This window comes from Castor canadensis, chromosome 13 (assembly GCF_047511655.1).
Source record: "Castor canadensis chromosome 13, mCasCan1.hap1v2, whole genome shotgun sequence".
In the NCBI taxonomy this organism is placed as follows: domain Eukaryota; kingdom Metazoa; phylum Chordata; class Mammalia; order Rodentia; family Castoridae; genus Castor; species Castor canadensis.
This window is the reverse complement of record NC_133398.1, coordinates 62120874-62135367: the sequence shown is the minus strand read 5'-3', so window position 1 is coordinate 62135367 and position 14494 is coordinate 62120874. Positions and strand designations below refer to the sequence as shown.

General features: G+C 33.1%; 1 protein-coding gene across 19 annotated transcripts in view; it reads right to left on the bottom strand.

The window, feature by feature from the left end:
- Positions 1-14494, bottom strand: part of Ptprd (protein tyrosine phosphatase receptor type D) — a 1026094-nt gene that overhangs the window by 960239 nt on the left and 51361 nt on the right. The gene's annotated exons all lie outside the window — the stretch shown is intronic.

Genomic DNA, 14494 nt, shown 5'->3' with positions numbered 1-14494 from the left:
ACATTTACTCACATGTGTATACATTATTTTGGCCACTTCGCTGTTTTATTAAATAAGTAAACCACTGCATGGCTAAATGAACACTCTTGGTCTTTGGCATGAGGGGATTTATCATCCATGGTTTTAACTGTATTTCAGAGACTTCAAGGATCTATGACATCTGTGAATCTGCAATTTTGCTGAAGTTAAAAATTTGAGCATATCTTGCATTATGAATACCTAAGAATGAGGCACTTAGGGAATGTGAAGTTCTTGCCAAATCCAGCACCTGCATCTGAACTTATTTTTATTCAAGTGATTTTTTTAAAAAAATACATTGTTAGTTTTTTTTTTCTAACTAAAAAAATTAAACTCGCCAAGAAAGCAAATTACTAATGCTAATCTCAAGAAATCTCCAAATTTTTTAGCTAGTCTGTGTTATGTTTGGGGGGCATTAGTTATAATACTCTGAATACTTTGACTGTATTAGAATGATATGTTTGCGAAGATGCTGCTGTATTGGAGAACAAACTATGATTAAGATTTTTTTACTTATATCTTAGAAAAGCAAACTGCTTTATCAAAAAAGAGAAGAAAATCCCACACAATTAGTTAAGTCAATAATAATGCTTACAAACTCCACTGAGATTTACAACTTAGCAGACCTTTTTTAATTTATCATTTAATTTCATTCTTGACCCAATCATTTATGGAGGTCAAATTACTGTATTTCTCATATTAAAGGTGGGCAATGGAAGCTCAGAGGAGTTAAGTACCTGTCCACCAATAATAATCAGTGAAATTTGATTCAGATTTGGCCACCTAACTCCAAGTTCTCCACTTCCATTTTAATAATTATTCTAAGCTAAACATAATTTTTATGTTAAGAATTATTCCAACATTTTTAACCACTATTGAATTTCTGTTACCATTTCAAGAACCATTGTGTTAATCTTTTTCTCACTCAACTCATACTGACCAGGATGACATCTGATTTCACTCTGGCATTTTGATAAGCAATTATTTATTTATTTGTTTGTTTGTTTATATTTTTGCCATCACTTGGGTTTAAACTTCGGGACTTCCACTTGCTAAGCAGGTACTCTACCCCTTGAGTGATAACCTCAGCCCCACAGGTGTTCTTTTAAGTGAACTCCGTAATAACTGTAATGTAAGGATTAAGGCTCAGGAAATGAGGCACAGAGTGTGACTTGATGAAGGAGAAGGGAAAAGCCCATCCAGGAAGCCTTGTTTTTAGCTTTGGATACTGTGGTCTTTCAGTAAAAATATTTCTTCACATTGTTAGAGGAGGATCTAATATTTCATGTTGATAATGGAGAAATGACAAAGTTATGAATTTTGAAATTATCTGTGGATTGAGATAAACTTTTTCAGCAGGGCATTGAATGAAAAAAATAAAGTATAATGAAATCTTTGGAATATTTAAGGTTGGCATGCATATAACTACCTTTATGCTCATTTTGGCTATTAGGAAATTAAGATTCAGAGAACATGAGCGATTTTCCTTAGATTGTAGAGATAATTAGTGAGAGGGAATGATATCTAGATCAGAAACCAGATATTCTAACACTTTGTCAGAATTTTAAAAAATGAAAAGAATATAAATTATAATAGTATCAAGGTTTAATTGAAAAGAACACACAGGAAAGCATTTCAGGTATCTTATTTCAAATGAGAAGGTAAGATAAACATGAGTTAGTTCTGAAATAAAGTAAATTAGGAAATGAGGATCAGAGGGAGAAAGTATAAGAACCTAAAACTAAAATATGCAGGAAACTCCACAGGTAGAAAAGAACAACAATTTTTTTTTTTTTTTTCCTAACTTACTTACTCAAAGAAACTGTTTTGGCTTGTAGAGCCATTTATGCCTTCTGGTGTAGAAGGAGTTAAAAGCCTAAGTAGCCCACCTCTTCTGTCCCAGAAGCTAATTAACCTTGATATCAAGGCCTGTCACCAAGTAGCAGTGGCTTAGTCACTATTAAGTTGAGAGGAGTACCTGGCTTCCTGAGTAAACTACAAAACTAAAACAGCAAACTAATAGCAACTGGGCATGGGTTCTCTGAAAAGGTCAATTGATTTCAAAGCATGCAGCTCTTCTATAGTTTACCTAAAACAATCTTGTATAGACTCCCTGGCAGAAAATGCTACCATTTACTGAAAATCTTGGTGAATTATTAAACACTTGGCAAAGAGTCATTTATATTGAATAGAAACAAAAATATTAAAAAAAATTCTCACATGTAAACAGTAAAATGCAAATTAAATCTGCCTCTAGCAGATTCCTTTAGCACAACTACTTTCTTTGGAATATTCCCTGTTCTGGTCTATTTTTCTTGATAAGCAATCAAAGTATTAAAATATGCCTCTTGTAGTATGTAATCAAAATGGAAACAGCTATTTGACTTTTGCCATTTTTTTCTATACTGTTTTTTCTCATTAAAAAATGTACATTTGTAGTATAACCCAAGACACTGAATTGTAAATCTATAAATATTTCCAACAGAAGTTTGGAAGACACATATGAAAATATATGTAGCGAAGCCCAAAGTATAAAAGGAAACATTTCAAAACAGCCATATCCATGATAGATAGTGATAATATCTTGTATTTTCTTTACTGTTATTTTTAATGCAAGAAGTTTATGCTAAGAAGAAGCAGAAAGTGAGAAAAATAGGCAATAATAATAATAGTCTCTTGGTATTAGGATTCAATAATAGAGTTCAAGGTACTGTTATTTTCACTACATAATACTTCAATTAAGTCTAATTGCAGCACAGAAGGAGGCTAGTATGTACCAGGTATTTGTTGTTTTTGTTGAGTCAAAATAGTGCAATATTGGTGATTCCTTTTAATGCTGCATTAATGTCTGTGAATTTTTGATTAAGTGGATGAAAATCAAGCACAACCAATAATAAATGCAGAAATTAGCAAAAATGTTGAGATTTTAAAAACATAACTCTTACATTCTATTTACAAAAGTTAATAAGCATGCTCAATGGTAAAATGTTGAGGAAGGAGAGATGCTGTCGTAGAGTAGGAGGCAGGAAATTACATCCTGAAGTCTTCAAGAACCTGGGGAGTAGAAACACGGTCATTTACATGACACCTTCTTGGGTATTGTTTGTCGCTACTTCTCCATACCAGTCTCTTTAAAGTAGACTCAGCTTAATGGATTTTCATGTGGAAAGAAAAGATTTCTTTCCATTTTCTAATTATATACCTTATCTTTAACCTAAATTTTTATTCTGTGTTACATATGCTTCAACCTGACTTTAATATGTGTTCATGTTAAAATATCAGAGATTATGAGCAAAACTTGTCGATTTTCTTTTTTGAGCATTTTGGCTAAAATGAGGGGTGTGGCTTAAAGATTGGGTAAAAATTCACACTATGGTAATAATACTTTTCTTTGTCTTTCTCTTTTTGTTTTTTGAGACCATCCCTCAGACAATAGCAAATGGTGGTTCTTAAAAAATTCAGCTATCCTCTTCTTGAAATCTCCACGAACTGAACAAGAAATTTATGGCTAAGACTGCATTAATACAAATGGGATATTAAGTAAGTTTCCTTTGGCCTCTGAGATTTAGATATGATTTTTGAACCCAATAATTCATATCCTATATATTCCAATTCTCTCACTGAGAAATCTGGAGAACCCAGAATCATTTCTAGCTACTACTCCCTGTGATGGGTAACAGGAAGGTGGATTTCCCCACTTATTTTCACAAGAAATATTTGCATAATAAGCAGACTTTACTGACAATTTAGGATGACAGAGTGGGTTAATGTCACAGAAACACAAGCATGCCGTAGTGCAGCATCACATGTAACCATGTACTATAACTCTTTACCAGCGGTGCTATCTATTTGGAATTACCTATTAGCCATTTTTGCCTCAAGCTCATCTGACTCCTTTTTCTATTTCTTAGTTTTCCTCTCTCCTCTGTCACCTATCACCTAAAATACATGCTCGTTTCTTATGTAGAATAGTTTTCTTATTGTCTTTCCCCAAGTCAATTGCTCAGTATTTATCTTCTATTCTCAAAATGCTTTCCTTAAAAACCAGTTTAATTTCTAAGAAGAACCCAGGATAATACCTAATACAATCTTTCATGAAAAATTTTTTCTTCAATTAAATCAAATACAGTAGCCATTTGTGATTTATATTCTATATATGAATTAGAATTATGATTTCACATTAAGGAATTTTAATATATAATCACATTAAAAAGGAGACGTATTCAATATGAAAACTAATAGTCAAAAAGTAAATACAATGTAATATTATTAAAATAAAGTCAGTAAATCTTTAATCTTTAATTGTATAAATGTATGATGAGGCTATTAATAACACATATTGACCCATTTTTATTAAACTTTGACAGAGAATTAATATTTCCCTAGTATAATCAATACCCTTAAATGGAAGAAAATTCATATATGGTATTGAGTTGTAGAAAAGAAAAGAAAAAGTCATTAAATTGTTGCTTAGGGGAAAAAGTCAAATTATCCATAACATGAATATTGAAAAATACTAATTCACTTTTTTTTTTCTAGAAAGAAAGAGACATGGGAGAATTTCTAGTACAATTGATTTACAGAAAATTTTTTACAGGAACATTTTTTGGATAGGAGAAGGCCACTTTAAAAAATCTTTGATATCTTTGTAACAATTAACAGAAAGCTTTGCCTTTAGTAGTGCTAAATAGATGTAAGTGAATGGAGTGAATTGGGTCTTTTGGTTGCATGGAACAAAAAAACCTGGCCAAGCTAACTCAGGTAGCACTCTAAGAAAAACACTCTAAGACCAGGGCTTAGGCTGGTATGGAGTCATACATGAGACAACTCCAGAGATAAATTATTCATCTAGCTTATGCACCACATGATCTGTTGTCTCTATACTCAGCTTTCACATAAGTTTTCCTCCCCTTTAACTTTAGCTTGCCATACAGGGTTTAGGCTTATGAGTGTTCCCAATGCTCTTTATCTATGGCAATATTCATGTTTCCTGTTCTTTTTTACCCCTACTTCCAACTAATTTTAAAGTTTCTTAAACAGTAATAAGATTTCTTAGCTGTATTTTTATGGTAATTCTTAGGCTTTTTGTTTTTTGTTTGCTTGATAATTCATAGGTAGATCATGGGGAGGACTATTCATAAGTTGGGCTTGAATGAAATCCTATGTAATCCTATCAGTTGAAACTAGAAGAGTAGAGTACATATTTCATTAGAAGAAAGATTTCTTTTCACATTGCTGTCAGGACAGGTAGTATGGCATCTGTCTGTACAAGAAATAATTATGGATGGATCTTTGACTGATAAAAGGAGTATGTTTTACAAATCAGAAACCAGAGAGCGCTCTGATTCATAAACTCCACCAAAAAACTATGGCTATTTAACACATGTAGATAATATTTACAGAATAGAATTCTCTTCTTGTTCTCTGCCTCCCACATTTTTCACACTTGCAGTCAGTCACTGAATCAAATCGTCTCAAATAAGTAGGTGCAGTGACACAGCAGAAGAAGAGCATACACAATAGGGGCTTTGGAGATCGCCCATCAGGCTAGACATCCGTAGTAATTAGTTCATTTTGATTTGCCCGACATCATAGCAACTTCTCCTGGGGAGGCTGTAGTGGGAGTTCAAGGAAAATTAGTATGACCTTTAGTTGCTGCTTGGAGAACTCACCCCTCCTCCTTTCTTTTCCTATCAATGGAGGGGATAAATGGCTATGCTAATTACATATTTGTTCCCTCTCTATGGAGTTTGCATGGACAGTGAATCTGTTCACAGTTAGAGGTGGGAGGTTCACTAAGAAAAATAACATGAAGCAATATGTAGAGGATGATTTCAAGCTAAAAACACCAAATGGTAAGAATGTGGATCTCTCAAATATATATTTATAATAATCATTTATTTGCTTTTCTCTCTGTGTGGTAGTAAAAGTCAATGTGGCAAGTAGAAAAGCTTGTAAGTGAATAATTAATCCAGAAACTGCAAGTAAAGGATGAATATTTGTTTCATTTTATGTTATACACACATACTTACATTGCAGATGACTTGAGGAAATACTTATTTCTCAAATGAATTGACTTTTATATACCATATAGTGTATGTTCTCTTATTTGGTTGCTATGAAGAACTAAAAAGTTAATCCATAATATATTTAAATTAAGATGCATCTTAGTACTAAGTATAGAAAATAAATGTGATAGTAGAGAAAAGAAAATGTGTCCCATTTGTGCTAAAAATGAAAACAAAGTAAGAAACTAACATGTAAGGAAAAAAAATTCTTTGTATTGAGCCTGGGAGTCTCTCCCCAGGATTATATTCAACATTTTCTACTGATTCTAAGGATAGAAACAACCAGCTCTTGAACTTTGAAGTAATTGGTTCACAGCTGTGCTTATACTGAGATGGAAATATGGAAATACATTTGTACAGAGGAAAAGAAATTTTTTGGTAGTTGTAATGAGAGAGTTGTCAAATTAAACCCAAACTGCTGTAAGTAAAATAAATTACATGTGGAAATTTAATTCCTGATACTTTCATTAGGTGGGTACATTTGCTACTATTTCCAGAGAGAACTTTTATGTTAATTATAGAAAGAATTCTTATGTTATGTTATTCTCTTATGTTAGTATTGAGGAAGCAAGTGACCTAAAATGATTTTTGTATATTTTTATATCATAAAATAATGCACAAGACAGTGACTCAGTGCAATATAATGCATTTCAAGCACTTATTAAATATATGAGCTCTTGGGGAGGGACACAAAAGATGTAAAGATCACATTACCAGATGCAGACATAATTGAAATACACTTGGAAACATGAGATTAGCACACTTGAAAGAAGGAAAGACAGAACATAGAGATAATGAGCAAAGAAAACAGTGGGAGATGAAAGAGTAAGGAAAAGCTTACTAAAAAAAAACTAAAGCAGATACCTTAAAGCAACTGAGGCCAATAGGAAAAGGGGAACAGGTACTAGAGAAAAGGTTAGATCAAAAAGAATTAACCTAGAAGGTAACACTCACGCACAGGAAATCAATGTGAGTAAATGCCCTGTATAGCTATCCTTATCTCAACCAGCAAAAACCCTTGTTCCTTCCTATTATTGCTTATACTCTCTCTACAACAAAAGTAGAAATAAGGGCAAAATAGTTTCTGCTGGGTAGTGGGCGGGGAGAGGAGGGGGCGGAGTGGGTGGTAAGGGAGGGGGTGTGGGCAGGGGGGAGAAATGAACCAAGCCTTGTATGCACATATGAATAATAAAAGAAAAATGAAAAAAAAAAGCTTTGTATGAGAGATAGAATAAGGGCTTAAAATAGTGGATGTAGAGTAATAGAGAAAAAGAAAGAAAGCATTTTAGGAGGCATATGTATATAAAGCTATTCAGCAGAATTTCTAAGTACATGAGAAGAGAAGAGGAGAAATCCCACTGGCATTCATAGAGAGCTCTGGTCCTATATGGGTTACTTAGAAACTGGGCACAAACACACACACACACACACACACACACACACACACACACACACACATTAAGCCTTGCAATCATAAGTGGTCACATGATAACAATTTACTGAGAAAAACATTGGTCTGAAATGTGAAAATCTGAAACTTGATTCTGAACATGTCAGTTTGTTTCTTTTTTCTTTGGTAATATTAGGATTTGAACTCAAGGCCTTATACTTGCTAAGCAGGTATCTATTACTTGAAATACAACACCAGCCTTCAGTTCATTTTTTGACAGTTAATGGAAGCTTCCAACTGTAATATTTACCACTCTCTTATAATAATACATTCATGTGAGTTCAAAAGATAACTAAAGAAAAGCACCAATTAGCTGATGTGGTTGGAAAGCAATCACTATAGACATTGTGTTTGTCAACTATGTCTTTTAAGAGAAATGGTATATAATATTTAAATGTTAACATATAAGGATAAAGGAGAAAAAATGTTGGACTAGAATATGTCATAGCGACTGACTCTCAAAATTATTTCTTTTGCCAGAGCAGAACCTCTGTAAGTTGGAAGAACTATGACTAAGTCTAAGCTCCTGATAATGACTGATACACAGAAAATACTTAAGATCTTCCATGCTGAAGTCATGTGTGCCTGAGTGCATATGCAACAATACATACTTCAATTTGGTATTATAAAAAATTAGAAACACAACTCCTCAACAATGAAAAAATTACTTAAACTCAATCCAAGATGCTAACTGAATAGTAGTTGTTTAAAAATAAAGCAGACATTACTTAAATAACGATACTTTAGGACTCTATAATTTAAAAAGCTCATAAACAAATTAACCAAGAAACACAAAGAGCATTGGTGTGTCTGATAAAGTATTTATGTTAGGGGTAAGTGATGATCCAAGACCATGTGTTTAAGTGGGAACTATGTATAAGATTATTATTCTATACTTCTAGCTTCATGTGAAATTATCTGGCAATCACCTAATTGATTTATTTCCTATGGGTTTTCCGACTTTTTCATCTATTAAGATTATTGTCAAGTTCAAAGTTGGTGGAGAACAAAAGATTTGATGGTAAGGTAGGACAGGTCAGGAAGAAATCAAAGTTAAAAGAAATAAATGGCTCTGCCACTTTTTCTTTGCACAGTTTGGGTATGTTTCTTCATGTCTTAGTTTATGCAGTTTGTGAAATGGATCTAATCATGGTACTTTCTTCACAGGTAGATACAAGATATGATGTAATGCAGATCACTGAACACACAGCTTGCCACATAGAAAGCACTCCTTCTGCTCCTCCTTGTACTCCTCCTCCTCCTTCTTCTTTTCATCTGAGCCATGTTGCTATGTTCAGAATTGCAGAGAAAATATAGATCTTCCAAGGTAAATTTAGCATAAGTAAATGACAGTAGATGAGAAATCAACATTAGATATTTACCAATATGAGTATATAAGTCAAATGAGGTAACAATAGTAATTTAAAAAAAACCTTGGGAAAGCAGAGTAATTGAACTATGGTCTTTGGCTTAGCTTATATAATGAGTAAAATGCATCTGTTTCAAATGCAAAGTCTCTAGTAGTCTGTGGTCTTTACATATATGCTCATCTTGCAGTCAAGTGTAGCTCAGACTAATATTAATATTCCTCAAATGACAAAATTGCATCAACTGAAAATTTGGTTTCTGTCTGATATTCAGTGTTAGCTTTGCTATTTTGGACTCAAATAAGCAGTTTGAAAAAGCCTTAAAAAGTCATTGTAATTCCTGATAGTAATTCATATTGCATTACCTGGAGAATTTCATCACCAGTTGAATTACTCATCACCAATCTGATCTCTCTTCCATAATTAGACTCCTTTTGGTGGGGGATAAACTCTGAATATTAATACCAGAAAACTAGATTTAGAACAAAGAACTGGATAGAACACAATTTTGGAATCTATCATTGGAGATTTTAGCTTTGTAGTCATAGAAATTATTCCTCATCATGTGATTTCAATGGGCAGTTTATAATGCATATAAATAAACTCATATTTTCACTTATTACATTTAGATACTTTCCTGTTAAGTCTCCTTGCAACAGCCTCCCAAACTTGGCATTTATTTTAAATTAAATAATCAATATAAAAACTCTAGAAATTTAACAGAATTAAAGTAAAATAATAATTTATTGTGATCAAATGTTATACCCATCAATCAGATTTAATTGTTTCTTTTCTTATTTTCTTGTCCCTTCATTTTTCATTTTTATCTTAAGAAGCATTGACATGAATTGGACCTTGGAGACAACTAAATTCTACCATCTCCTTTTACAAGTGGGCCTGAGGAACTTGGAAAAAGTAGATCCTTAAACTTGAAGATAATTTGGACTTTTGACTTTTTTTACAAAAGATACAGCTCAGCATCTAATAAAACTTAATGTGTCCAAATCCATATTGAAAAGGAAGCATGGTGGCGTTATTAGATTCTAATATTAGGGGAGTCTATAAACTTGTGTTAAAATGTCTACCACAGTGGGAAAGCAAAGAATTTGGAACATCAAAAGATGAAAAAATGCAGGAGCTAAAAAAAAATATTTATAAAAAAATGAATATTACAATTTAATGCTAGGGGACTGACTTGGACTCCAGTGTGAAATAATTTACCGATCTAATGGTCTAAAGGAATCCCAGAAAAGGAATGGATGTCTTTTTTTCCAAGTGATGATTAGGATTAGTAGGAGTATATTAATGAGTACATTAATCACATAGATTAAAAGATATAGCGTATGCATATATCTTTTGTAATTTTTATTACCTCAGAATGAATGTAAAGATATAGCCTGTATAACCTCATAAGACAAAATTGTCAGGGTTTTTATACATCATTATTAAATGACTTACTCATATATCTTCCAGTGGTTAGTTTTGATGTGTTCTCTGGAAAAATGCAGGGATGTTGGTCATACAGATATGGAAATGGCACATGCATTTTGTCAAGAGCACAGTTCTTTGCCTATGTGATTTGGTGGTCAGGAAAGGATGCCACTGTATCAATTTTTGGACTCTTAAATAAAAACTATGAATTGTAAGCTTTTCATGGGATACATGGACTGAGTTGCCATACTTTATGTTCACCCAGGTGATGGTGGTGGATAGGCTGGATGCATAGTTCATTAGCTATGATTTTCTGTGCTTTCCCCATAGCCACAAGAATACGGTCCATTGTTTCAGTCCTTAGTAGGCAAACTATACTATGCACTGGTAGGCAGTTACCAACTGTAAGTGAAGAGAGTCATACCGTTTACACAGTGAGCACAACTGATTCATATAGAAACATGCCAAATCTTTCTCAAGTAATGAATATTTATAGGATATAATATAATTTTTGCTTTATCTTTTATGTGCCTATTAATTTTTAAAATAATAGCTCTCTTAAAATATCCTTTAAATGTACAATTTAATAATTACATCATAAATTATGATTACTAAATTACATGAGTTTATATTTGATCTCAGATGGTTTGTATTCAGCATAACATTTTTCAGTGATAGCTCCCTGATGTGAACTATGACAGTTATTATTCTTTTCATTTGACATTTGGAATAAAACAGCTATTCTATTTTTAATAAATATCTCCATATAAATTAATGGTTATTTAAATAACACTTTAGATCTATATTTGAGGTAAGTTAGCACATTTTTTTCATAACACAAAATATATTAAGTGGAATACACTGTTAAGTGGCGCATAGATATTCCTGAGAGTCACTGGAAGGCACTCTTCTTGTACCTTTTCCCAAACTTGGAAATATGGAAAGATAAATGTTTTGGGAAAATAAAGCTATGAAAGAAATACAAGATTGGAACTGATATAACTGATACCACCAAAATGCAAGCCATCCCCAGGCAATACAACTAATGAAACAATTTGGCTAGCAATGGAAGCAGAGAAAGAGGAAAAATGCAAGGCAGGTATTGGCAGTGTCTCCTCCTCCTGCAGGAAGGGAAAGGTTTTATAGTATTATTCAAATCATTGTGTTCCCTAGGTCTGATATCATGATGTTCAGAAAACTCCAAGTTCCAATTTCCTTTCCACCCAGTCAGGGGATGTTTTACTTGGTAGCTACATTTTTCATTTAAAATTAATAAATAAAAATGTTGCTTTATATATTAGCCTCTGTAAATCTGCATAATATAAATCGATCCATAAGTGATGTGAAAAACCTGGCAAATCAAATATCTGAGCCTGCAAATTTGAAGGCTAAGACTTGTTCTATGGTGACTTTGCCAAGAAAAAAACACTCTCTGGAAAACTTTCTGGGCAGCCAACTGACTTCCTTCAAGGACAAGTGGTTTTCTGGATGATGGCCCTTTCCCTTCAAATTGTTCCGTATAAAAAATCCCTTGCCAACAATATTAGAAGATTCTTCCTCATACTTTGTATTTTGGGCCCTAATAGGTCGTACACAAACAGCGATTGGTAATATATAAAAAATACAGTCATAAGAAATTCTAAAATTTTGGAATTTCACTTTCTTTATATATTCTTTCCTTGTCAAAACAAATAATAATAATTTAAAAAACACCAAGATACATTAGGAGTGTGTGATGCTCACCTTAACAACATGCTATGTGTCATTTCAAAAGATGTGCAAATTTGTCCAAATGAAGAAAAGGCACATTTGAAAAATAAACCATAAAATGACAGTCATTAAAGAAAAGGCACTAATTTTTATTTTATTTAGTGCTCATCAGAGCCTACAGAACCTATAGTGCGATGAGTTACTTTCACATTCCATTTCTTGCAGCATCCTACTTGGCAGGCAAAGTTCAAGCCCACAGGCTAAATATTTTTTTCTATGACAAGATTTCTATTCTTGATAATATGTTGTCCCACTGGCACTATGTTTTAATTCATATGGTAGGAAGACAAATATTTAGAATAAGTATGGAAAAAAAGCATATTTTAGATGAGTCAATTTGCATTTTAATACCTAAACTTTTAAATGAATCTATTTTAGAAAAAAGGTAGTCTTTTTCTAGCTTTAGAATATGATTTTTTTAACTTTAGAAGATACTCTAGGCAGAAACTGGTAGAACATCGTAGAAAAAATGCATTACCTAACATCTACAGCACAGTCACTGGTGTAAAATTAAATTCCAAATAATTGTTTTCAAAACTTCATTCATTTTTTTGGACAAAGATGAGAAAAAATGGCAAGTTTTCTGTGACTTTAAAGATGTCATAATGCACTGAAGAACCTAATGACAAAAGATCACCTCTTTTATTGGGGACTAAATGGAAAATATACTTTAATTTTTCTGACTGTCAGCACCATACAGATTGATTTTCCATAGACATGAACAGCACAATGACCTGCAGCTGAAAATAAATGGAAAAAAATTTTTTTTGTTAATAGAAACAGCATATAAAAACCTACATACCAGTGGTTGGGTATGCAAGAATGTACTGAAATTTCATACACAAATATATGAAAATCTGTTAGTACCATTCTCCATCAGGGAACTGCAAATTACAACTACAATGAGATACTGTCTTCCCACAGTTAGAATGGATGTTATCAAAAAATCCAAAAAAATAATAAATGCTGGTGAGGGTGTCCAGGGAATGCAAATTAATGTAGCTACTTATCTAGTGAAACATATGGAGGATCCTCAAAAAAAAAAAAAAAAGAACTGCCATGTGCTCTAGCTATCTAATCTCTGGGTATATATCAAAAATAAATGATATCAGTATACTAAAGGGATACCTGCATACTTTTGTTTATTGTGGTTCTAGTCACAATATCTTAGATATGAAACCAGCCAACAGTAAATGGGTAAAGAAAATGTTCTACAAATGCACAATGAAATACTATTCACCCATTAAGCATATTGGAATCCTGTCATTTTCATCAAAAAGAAAAGAACCAGAGTGCATTGTGTTAAGTGAAAGATAAGAACAGGAGAAACCTGTTACCTCTCATGTGGAGAAGCTGAACAAAGATGAACTGAATGTAAAACAGTGATTCCTAGAGGTTGGAAAGGGTGTGTGTGTAGGCAGGGGAGAGTGAAGAAAAGGTTGTCCTTGATCAGTGCATACATTGAAATATTACATTGAACTATGCTTTTTTTCCAGTTAGATTAGTATTTATTGAGCACTTTTTAAAAATTTGTTTGTTCATATGTGCATACATTGTTTAGGCCATTTCTCCCTCCTACCCTGCCCCCTCCCTTTCCCCCCATCCCCCCTTGCTTCCAGGCAGAACCTGTTCTGCCCTTACCTCTAATTTTGTTGAAGAGAAAACATAAGGATAATAAGAAAGACAAAGCATTTTTGCTAGTTGAGTTAAGGATAGCTATACAGACAGATTACGAGCATTGCTTCCATGTACAAGTGTGTTACATCCTAAGTCAATTCATCTTTAACTAAACTTTTCACTGGTTCCTGATCCTCTTTTCATGTTGACCTCTGTCACTTTAAGGTTTCTGTGTTAGTTCCTCTGCAGTGGGGACATCAAATACTATCATGTTTTGGGTTTCTTACCTATCCCCATACCTCCCATGTGTGCTCTCCCCTTGTCATGTGACCCAAGTCCAACCACATTACTTCATTTGCCCTAGACCTAAAGTCCACATATGAGAGAGAACATACGATCTTTGGTCTTCTGAGCTTGGCTAACCTTGCTCAGAATGATGTTCTCCAACTGAACTATATTAATATATACAAAGAATACATGTTAATCAATAATGAGAATAAAATGGTCATACTCATAAGAAGTCTTCATCTGATATTTTCCAATTTAACACTTTCTGCTATAGAAAGGTCAATATTTTTCTTTAAAGCAAAGAAGAAAAAATACTGTCTACAAACTGGTAACAGATTCTCCCCTGACCTCAGAATGCTCACTGTGCATAATACCAAATGAGAAAAAGAAAGCTTCATGGCATCTTTTTTCCACTATCAGTGAAAGCTATAGCCATTTATATGCAATTTTCAAACATTCTTTAATTTTTCCATATTAGAATTTAA